The sequence below is a fragment of the Mustela nigripes genome, chromosome X (genome assembly GCF_022355385.1).
Source record: "Mustela nigripes isolate SB6536 chromosome X, MUSNIG.SB6536, whole genome shotgun sequence".
Lineage (NCBI taxonomy): Eukaryota > Metazoa > Chordata > Mammalia > Carnivora > Mustelidae > Mustela > Mustela nigripes.
Window position 1 is genome coordinate 117,379,661 of NC_081575.1, and position 8,429 is coordinate 117,388,089.

Genomic DNA, 8,429 nt, shown 5'->3' on the forward strand with positions numbered 1-8,429 from the left:
GTTGTCCTTACATTAAGCCTCTCCTCTCAAGGCTAACTTGAAAGGATAGTTTTGGGTTTCTGGTTTTGTTTTCTTTTTGCTACCAGATGGAAATGTATTCTACAGAGAATATAGGGGGCCGCTTTTTGAAAGAATATGGCAACCCCAAAACCTACCATATTTTCTCTTTCCTTCCTTTCTTCCTTCCCTACGCGATTCAGGAGAATCCACAAATTTCTGCCTTTCTTCCCCTGGTGGATTTTTTCTTCTCTCAGGACTTAAGCTCCCTGAAGGTGGGCATTGTGTTTGTTATCTGTTCTTATCTCTGGTGCACAAAGCAGTCGCAGTCGCTAGTTTGGTGCATATCTCCAGTGGATGTTTGCTACCAAAAGGAAGGAAGAGAGGGTTTGGGGGAGGGAAGGAAGGAGCGAAAGAGGGAGGAAGAAAAATTGAAGGAAAAGAAACAAGAAAAGCAGGGAGGATGTCGGTGTTAGATTTATGTAGGACGTACTGTTTCAAGATCGAAAGAATCACATAACTGTTGCTTGGTTTCACCTGCTCTCACGGGCCGCCATATTGCCCAGAAGTGAGTCGTGCTTCTGGCCTCCAGCATCTCATGCAGAACAGAAAGAAGCAATGTGTGGGTTTAGATGATCTAAGAGATCCGATTGAATGAAAAGTGACAGCGAGAGAAAATAAGCAACTGTAAGTAGTCAACAGATGCCCACATTTTCGAGTTACACACATTTCCATTAACTAATATTAGACAGGAGGACAGAGCTTCCGCTATGGAGCCATGAAAGACAAACAGAATGAGAATGAAAGAACAGGCTTCAAAGTCTTCCAATCCATTCCCATGCCCTTCAAGCAAAACAAAACAAAACAAAAAAACAAAAACCTTTTAATTTTCCTTTTCTACAGACTTTTGATGGCAACTCCACTTCTTGAAAGGTCCTCTTGATACCACATCAAGTTTTCAGCTCTCAAATTTAGTCCATTTTCTCCAGTCTGGTCATGTGTATCGATTGAAGAAAATTGTGAAAAATATCAAAGGGTGCGAGGGAAAAAGCAAAGCAAGATAAATGCCCCCGGTGTTCCAGGAATCATTTAATCAATGAAATATCTCATTTCTGAAAAAAAATTCATTTCTACTACATGTGGCTGGGTGGATCATTTTGCCTCTACATCCTGACTCAAGCCCTAATTCTGAATTCACCATTAATGAGAAGTGTTGTATATTTTTGAAGTGTGTTTAAGTCTTCTATTAGGACATGGGCCAAAAGGCAAGGTTCTCCAACTCATTAACCTGCTCCATAAACTTTAAACCGCTGTTTCCTACGGGAGGAAAACAGACGTGGGGATAGAGTTACTATTCTAATTCTTCCTTCTATTTCAAGACCGGTTTATCCCCCTTTCATCTGAATGAAAATTGCTTGAGAACGTTTCCTCCCTTGTGCAATAAGCGGCTTAACGATTTAATTCTGGTTAAGAAATCCTATTGCTTCCATCGGTCAAAGATCCAGAAGCCAAACAAAAATTAAGAACCAAAGGAAATGCGCCCTGATGGCGTCCGTCGAGAGTCCCACGGAGGGCGCTGCCAATCAGCGGGCCGGATCGACCCTTCCGACCTTGTAACTCTGAGCCGAGCTCCCCTCTGGCTTCGGCAGTGGGAAGGAGGAAGGAGTGTGGTCACGGCGCCGTGTTTGCCCACAACCTTCTCCCAGCCATTTCCTTCCCAATGAGGAAAGGGAGCCTTCGGGTTCAGTGTGTATGAGTTTCATTTGTTTTTCCACTTCAGGATTATGATCTTTGGCTGGGAATTTGGGAATTCTGCTTCTGCAGGCCTGAGCCTGAAAGCCATCACTTCTCCCAACTTCTCTAGGCAGGAGCTGGCGTCCAGGCTTCCAGGGGGCTCGCAGCCAGGGGTTTCTGCTCTGCTCAGGGAAGCCTGCTCATGGAGGGGGGCTGTTTTCCCGGGGCTGGGCCCACGCCCACATTCTAATGACAGGCTGGAGCCAAGTGCCTTTGCTGATTGGGAAAGCTACATGCTTGCTTGGGGCTTTTTAGTCATAAAAAGCCTTTCTTTGCAGGCATTGTTCCCGAGCTGTTTCCACCTTGGCCTTGGGATCCTGAGCTAAATAGTCTGCACACTGTTATCAATGGTCAAAATACCCCACCAGTGTCATTGTAGGGCTCTCCGGTGTGGTCTGACCTTGCACAGAATCAATAAAAAACATAACCTCTGTCTTGAAGACCCTGTACCCTGAAAGGCTGGCAAAAGCATATGCAGATATGAAAGCCGACAATCAATCATCGACAAACATCTGAAACGTAGTAAAACCTTGTTAATCCACTGTTGCCGATCCCAAATAGCATGTAATTCAAAGCAACTGCTGTTCCTGTCCTCCATTGTTCTTTCATGGAAATATGACATAACTCAAAACTGGCGATGGGATGTTTCTTTTTCCAGGTCCCTGGCATTTCAAATGTTCTAATTGTATGTGCACCGTTCAGTAACGATTTTCCTACGTCCACCAATTGAGTTCTCTCTGAGAAGTTTCACCGTTGCGACTCCAAGGCAGTCGTGTCTGATCAGAAAGCCAAGGCTCCGATTGTCTCAAGAAATTAATACCAGCTAGAAATCCAAGCGTGGATTAGCGACTCCATTTTTTTAAAAAGGAATTTGTATCTGATTTTTAAAATGATACATGTTTATCGCAGAAAGTTCCAATTTAAAGAATAACACAGAGGAAAACAAAAAATACACCCATGACCCCACATGCAGCAGAAACGCTGGTTTATTGACCTCAAGGTTATGGAGATGTTGATCCCGAAGAGATGAGCAGAAGGAGGGAGGCAGACACAGACAGAGAGAAAGAGACTCCTTCTCCTTTATGATCTGCTCCTTTCATTTATACTAATTTGGATCCAAAGCAAAGAATCAAGCCAGCCACGGCTGCCAATATCGTAATGAACTCTCTTTTCCATGAAACAGGATTCATGGTAAAGCAGACGCAGCTCCCATTTTAATTCCTGAAGTAAAAAGAAACTCACGACAAGATGGCCTCCTGCAGGAAGTGACGACACAGGCTAAGCCCCGAGGACAAGTCTGTATGCACAATGCTGCCCTGGGGACATTGAGTTCAACCAGGGGTTCTCAACTTTTGGTGATTTTGTCCTGCGGGTGACACTGGCAGTGTCTAGAGACCAAAAAAAGTTCTTGGGTGGGGGCCATGCTACGGGCACCTGGTGGTGGGGGGGACCAGGGATGCTGCCAGCTATCTGGGGGGGTGCACTGGGCGCCCCTCACAGCAGAGTGTGGTCCAGTCCCAAGGTCACCAGCGCTGAGGGTGAGGAACTTGGGGTTAAACTCATTGCATCTTCATCCACAGAGAGTCACAACCTAAGGGGCTACGTGGCTGCAGAGTCAACAAGAGACCAAACCGCCTGTGCTTCCTGTGATTCAGTGCGTGGAAGGATATTCCGTCAGCCGAGCACTGTTTAAAAGCTCTGCTGTGAAGACAAAACGAATAAAAGAGTTTAGTGCCTGGCACTTCGTTTGTGGCTCCAGAAATGGTCACTATGGTCATTGTGGGCTAACCCCAGTGACTTCTGACACGTGGCTTCTAAACTGAGAGGTAGACTTGAGGTGTCCTCGGGCAGCGGATAAGCCGACAAAGGGCTCTCGGGTGGGGGGAAAAAATGGAGTCATTTCCTTACGAGTTCGTTTGCGTCTAAACCAGAGTAATGCCTCATGTGGCTAGAAGACTTTTTGGGTGTCCGTTGTTTTGTAATCACGGTACAATCAGATGGCCTAAGAAATTCTTCAGGCTCTAGATTGCTTAGCCTTCCCCGATGCTAAGCACCTTCTAATGACAAATGCTAAATGAATTTGTGGTAAATGTTGTAACGATATTCTGTTGAAGAGTTTTTTCCAGCCAAGTAAATCTTTGGCTTTAGAATTCTAGACAGCTATCATCTGGCTGTGCTTCCCAGCATTAACTAATCACCAGTGAAAAATACAAATGTCATTCACAAATCATATCAAAGACGGGAACAGCTGGAATCAAATTCAAGAGACTGCATCATTTTATCATCTTGACATTAATCATTCTACATGGATAGCCCAGGCAATCTGGAGCAAAGAATTATTTATGTTGCAATATAAACGTTAACCATTTAGGCCTGGGACACTCTCTTCCTTTTCCCTCTGTCCAACCCAGAACAACCCTAGAGACTCAAGTCCGGGGGTTAAACGAAAATGTTTTGTGAAACATTATTTATAAAGTAGCCACAAAAGCTAGGGGGAAAAAAATCCTAATATGTACAAGGCTGAAATGTCTGACCATCCAGATTGGGAGTCAGCAAACTGCTGTCTGTGGGTCCGTGGACCAAACCTGGCCTGCTGCCTGTTTTTCTCTGGCCTGTGAGCTCAGAATGTTTTGGTTGGTTTTTTTGTTTTATTTTGGTTTGGTTTGGTTTGAGGTTTGGGGTGTGTTTTTTTTTTTTGTTTTGTTTTTTGTTTTTTTGCTTTGGTTTGGGTTTTGTTGTTGTTTTGGTTTTTTTTTTTTTTTTTCAAATTTTTAGAAAGATTTTATTTATATATTTGGCAGGGAGAGAGAGAACACAAGCAGAGGGGCAGGCAGAGGGAGAGGGAGAAGCAGGCTCCCACTGAACAGAGAGCTCAACTCGGGGATTGATCCCAGGATGCTGGGATCATGACCTGAGCCAAAGACAGAGGCTTAACCCACTGAGCCACCCAGGAACCCTGGGTTTGTTTTACTTTTATACGGTTGGAAAAAATAAAAAGAATAAAAACATGGTGGCAAGTGAAATTTATATGAAATTCACATTTCAGTGCCCAGAAAGAAAGCATCATTGGAACCCAGCCGTCCATTGGCTTACAAGCTGTCTCTGAGACCATACAGATCACAAGTCACAGAATATTTATTACCTGGCCTCCTCCAGAAAAATCTTGGCCCACCCAGATCTGGGAATCTAGGGACTCAACACTCTATTTTTTTTCTATGCAATAATAATTATGCTCTTCATTTCCCTCCCGACCTTTCATCTTTTTGGTTCTTGTCAATTTTCCTCGGAAGCGTTACCGTCTTGGTGCCTGTGGAGTGTACCAGTGAGACGGTCACAGAGACGGTCACAGTGGCTGTTTGACAAGGAGTTGGAGAGGTCGGTTGGTGGACATTGGTAGTCAGGAACAGCCGTCCCTGACGAGGCCGTGTGCAATGCCCACTTCCCGTGGACACCGACCCAGAATGGTCACGAGGCCGGTTTTTAGCTCAAAGGAGACATGAAGGCTGGAGAGAGAAAACTGGAAGTCACAAGTCCTCGAGGAGAAATGTAACCCCTGAGCCTCTAAAGAGAGGGAGTAGAGGGGTGAGGGAAATGTCATGCCCCGAGAAGCCACAGGAAGAAATGGTTTAAGGATGAGGAAGGCACTAATGAAGAAAACGTCGGAGGCAGGCCTAGAAGCCGTAGGCTGGGCCTACGGTCTCATTGCTGGCAGCCCTCACAGACAGAGAAGAAAAGAAATCCCCTCAGCCGAGCACATCTCCTTTCCCCCATTTTCCTGGGACGAGATGTCAGAAGATCTGGATTAATTTCAATACCGAGTCGTAGGTGATGGCTAAGGGTCTCCTCAGATGGTTCTGGGGTAGAAGAAGTGAAGACGAGGGAGTTGGCTACGCAGATGGGAAGCCACAGGCTTCGTGGTGTGAGCCTAGCCCGTGAAACCTGTCCCTTCACGCTCGAGCCCGGATCTGGCTACACCACTGCAGTGTTCCATTTCCCAGAAGCCATGTGGCAGAAAGGATCTCCGTCCACCAAACATTTTCCACCCTCTCCTTAGGACAGAGTCGTCACTACGAAATGGCCACCGAGCAGGCGACAGTGTACATATTTCTCTTTGTGCTAAACGAGATTTTTTCCAATGGGAACTCGAGTTTTGACGTGGCCTTCTCGATGCTTCTCCCTGTTCCCTTTCCCTGAGTTTCCTTGTAAAACAAGCAGAATCGTGGGACACCAGGCGAGCCAAGTCACAGTCAACATGTGTCCTTAATTTGGGATCTATTAGTCTCTATATTTTTCATAATTAAGCAAATAATTTTCAGTACCTTAATGAAAAGAATGTTCAAATCTTGAGACCCTTCTACTTTGGGACCAAAGGCAGGTGACCTGGAGCATCTTGTGCCATTATCTCGCTCATGACCTCGTTTGTTTATTATTATTATTATTATTATTTGAGTTCTTGGTGCTAAAACATGTTTAACTGGGCTAAACCACGAGTGGGAGTGGAGAACTGCAGTGAGCTTTCTCTAAATCATTTAAAGATGCCCAGAAGCCATCTGGAACACCAGTATTTGTGAGGACCAACTGAGGGGAATGTAAAACAGCGACTTGCGAAGCCAACACAGAAAAGCGCTTCAAGTGACAACTTGAAAGGAAGGCTGGTACAGAAAACCGATAAATGTTCTCATGAACATTGGCGTGGAGCACATGGAGCTCCATCTGCTGGAGCCCCCTCACTCCCTGCAAGTGGGAGCCACAGATGTACTGCCGAGCGGATTTGAAAACCACTGGGCTACACAACTGGAAGGTACTCTCGGATTAGCTTTGTCCGAGTCTCATCCCCAAGGTCAATTTGGTCTGCTTCCTTACCCTGGCGATCCTGGCAGGTTAGTCCTTGTCCAATAAGATCCAGAGGTTGCATTTGGAGAAGGACACTGGGGAAGAGGCTGAATATTTTGGAGCTAGAAGTTTGCCCCTTTCTGAGACCCCAACAACAAAAGGGGAACAGGGACCTCCTTAACCTCTAAAAGGGCTGAACCGGGAGAAGGATGAAGCATAGAAAGAAATGCTTTATGGGAGATTCTGGAAAACACCACTCAAGACTGCTTCTGACCCAGCCTTGGAAGCATGGGTCTCCAGTTTTTTGAGAGCCACTTTCGGAATCTAAAGAGCAAATTAAATTGAAAAATTCAATAAACTGTGGGAGACTACCCCGTTTGGATTTTTACAACGGTGTGTTAGTGTGGCCTCCAGCAGTCAGATTCTCCTTCTCTTTGAATTCACTTTGTTACTTTAAATTTATACACACTTTTAAACGTCTGAAGACTTCATATAATCCCTGTATTTTGTTCACATGAACAAACTTAAATTAAACCGCTGGGACACCAAATTCATGGAATCTTTCTACCGCGTTTCCTTATTTGTCAGGTTTTTGCTGTATTAATGGTGATAGCTATAAGTTCTTGATAACATCAAATTAAGCATTATTCGATACAAGAACTTTTCCAAAGAAAAGAACTTTCATAGCTGAGTTCAACTCAAACATTTGTCTGCTATTTTTCCCGCTAACGATATTGACGTTTTACTGTATTAGTTCATTAGAGCATGAAACTTCCTGTCTTATTTTTGAAAAGCTATTTTAGTACTTCGTAGAAAAGTAACTCTATACCGCTGGGACGAAGCAAATGCAATGGAACGATCAACCACTCAGTGGGAAAGAAGCCCACTGCAAGCCACGAATCGTTATTCTAAATGGAGCACGTTTTAGTCCGCACTTGACACCACGATGGGTTCCTCACGACCTCTCTGAATAGTAGCGGGGCTGACAAGTAGATCTTCTTTGTTTTGCTTGTTTTGTTTTCTTGGACAAGTTTGCTTTCCTTCTCCATAGGTCTGGGTAGAGATGTTAATTTTTCTAGAAGAATGTCTACCTACCTTCACGATGCTGAGTTTGAGTGGTTTGTCCAGCAGCAGCAGTAGCCGGGACACTGAACTCCCACTCTGTTGTCAACTGAGTGACCGGGATGGTGCTGCTCTTTCAGTCCCAAATGTCCCGACCACCGTGCGGATACCAGAGCCGTGGCAACATAGGAGAGGTGGGTTTTGCGTTCCCGCACTTCGCAGCCGAGCAGGGAGAAACAGAAGGGGGCTCCACATCCACTTCCCCCAACAGAATGCTGGACGTGGGTCAAGGTGTAGACAGAGGAGGCCCTTGACAGAGGCTGGCCCCTGGGTTTAGGGGAGGCAAGCTGGGGTTACAAAGGGGAAGCGCCATTCTAACTTGGTCACTTAGAAATGGTACTGCGGACCAGATGGCCGCGCTCCTGCCTCCTGAAAGACGCATTTGTCTGCACGTGGGATTGTGGGCATCGATGCACGTTTCAGAACTGGTGTTACTCGGGTTAACTGGTACCCAGAGAACTGGTTGATTGACTCCAGATTTTCCTTTCCCATTGGTTTTGGAGCAATGTAGGAGCCACAGCTTCAAACACAAATGCTCATCGCAAAGGGCCTGCCATCGGAATTGTAAGCCTGAGCTCTTCTCTGGGCCCCACTATCATCTGTGTGTGCAATGCTATGAAGGCCGATTAACCTCTCTAGGTCTGGAAAAAGGACTTACAAGCCTCGAAGCAGATGTGCAACTG